We start from the raw sequence: 2500 nt of genomic DNA, 5'->3' as shown, positions 1-2500 counted from the left end.
GACATCATACACATGCACTTTTATGATGGACAGATGCACTTTTATGATGGACAGATGCACTTTTATGTTGGATAGATGCACTTTTATGATGGACAGATGCACTTTTATGATGGATGCACTTTTATGATGGATAGATGCACTTTTATGATGGATAGATGCACTTTTATGATGGATAGATGCACTTTTATGATGGACAGATGCACTTTTATGATGGACAGATGCACTTTTATGATGGACAGATGCACTTTTATGATGGACAGATGCACTTTTATGATGGATAGATGCACTTTTATGATGGATAGATGCACTTTTATGATGGATAGATGCACTTTTATGATGGACAGATGCACTTTTATGATGGATAGATGCACTTTTATGATGGACAGATGCACTTTTATGATGGACAGATGCACTTTTATGATGGACAGATGCACTTTTATGATGGATAGATGCACTTTTATGTTGGATAGATGCACTTTTATGTTGGATAGATGCACTTTTATGTTGGATAGATGCACTTTTATGATGGATAGATGCACTTTTATGTTGGATAGATGCACTTTTATGATGGATAGATGCACTTTTATGATGGATAGATGCACTTTTATGATGGATAGATGCACTTTTATGATGGACAGATGCACTTTTATGATGGATAGATGCACTTTTATGATGGACAGATGCACTTTTATGATGGACAGATGCACTTTTATGATGGACAGATGCACTTTTATGATGGACAGATGCACTTTTATGATGGACAGATGCACTTTTATGATGGACAGATGCACTTTTATGATGGACAGATGCACTTTTATGATGGACAGATGCACTTTTATGATGGACAGATGCACTTTTATGATGGACAGATGCACTTTTATGATGGACAGATGCACTTTTATGATGGACAGATGCACTTTTATGATGGATAGATGCACATTTATGATGGACAGATGCACATTTATGATGGACAGATGCACTTTTATGATGGATAGATGCACTTTTATGATGGACAGATGCACTTTTATGATGGACAGATGCACTTTTATGATGGACAGATGCACTTTTATGATGGATAGATGCACTTTTATGATGGACAGATGCACTTTTATGATGGACAGATGCACTTTTATGATGGATAGATGCACTTTTATGATGGACAGATGCACTTTTATGATGGACAGATGCACTTTTATGATGGACAGATGCACTTTTATGATGGACAGATGCACTTTTATGATGGATAGATGCACTTTTATGATGGACAGATGCACTTTTATGATGGACAGATGCACTTTTATGATGGACAGATGCACTTTTATGATGGACAGATGCACTTTTATGATGGATAGATGCACATTTATGATGGACAGATGCACATTTATGATGGACAGATGCACTTTTATGATGGATAGATGCACTTTTATGATGGACAGATGCACTTTTATGATGGATAGATGCACATTTATGATGGACAGATGCACTTTTATGATGGACAGATGCACTTTTATGATGGACAGATGCACTTTTATGATGGACAGATGCACTTTTATGATGGATAGATGCACTTTTATGATGGATAGATGCACATTTATGATGGACAGATGCACTTTTATGATGGATAGATGCACTTTTATGATGGACAGATGCACTTTTATGATGGACAGATGCACTTTTATGATGGATAGATGCACATTTATGATGGACAGATGCACATTTATGATGGACAGATGCACTTTTATGATGGATAGATGCACTTTTATGATGGACAGATGCACTTTTATGATGGATAGATGCACATTTATGATGGACAGATGCACTTTTATGATGGACAGATGCACTTTTATGATGGACAGATGCACTTTTATGATGGACAGATGCACTTTTATGATGGATAGATGCACTTTTATGATGGATAGATGCACATTTATGATGGACAGATGCACTTTTATGATGGATAGATGCACTTTTATGATGGACAGATGCACTTTTATGATGGACAGATGCACTTTTATGATGGACAGATGCACTTTTATGATGGATAGATGCACTTTTATGATGGACAGATGCACTTTTATGATGGACAGATGCACTTTTATGATGGACAGATGCACTTTTATGATGGATAGATGCACTTTTATGATGGACAGATGCACTTTTATGATGGACAGATGCACTTTTATGATGGACAGATGCACTTTTATGATGGATAGATGCACATTTATGATGGACAGATGCACATTTATGATGGACAGATGCACTTTTATGATGGATAGATGCACTTTTATGATGGACAGATGCACTTTTATGATGGATAGATGCACATTTATGATGGACAGATGCACTTTTATGATGGACAGATGCACTTTTATGATGGACAGATGCACTTTTATGATGGATAGATGCACTTTTATGATGGATAGATGCACTTTTATGATGGATAGATGCACTTTTATGATGGACGGATGCACTTTTATGATGGACAGATGCACTTTTATGA

At 36.4% G+C, this 2500-nt stretch overlaps 1 protein-coding gene across 1 annotated transcript in view; it reads right to left on the bottom strand.

Annotated features, from left to right (window-relative positions):
• Positions 1-2500, bottom strand: part of afg2b (AFG2 AAA ATPase homolog B) — a 13850-nt gene that overhangs the window by 2877 nt on the left and 8473 nt on the right. The gene's annotated exons all lie outside the window — the stretch shown is intronic.

The sequence above is a fragment of the Phoxinus phoxinus genome, assembly GCF_949152265.1.
Source record: "Phoxinus phoxinus genome assembly, chromosome: 8".
NCBI lineage: Eukaryota > Metazoa > Chordata > Actinopteri > Cypriniformes > Leuciscidae > Phoxinus > Phoxinus phoxinus.
Note: the sequence above shows the minus strand (reverse complement) of the source record. Positions and strands in the feature narration are given on the sequence as shown.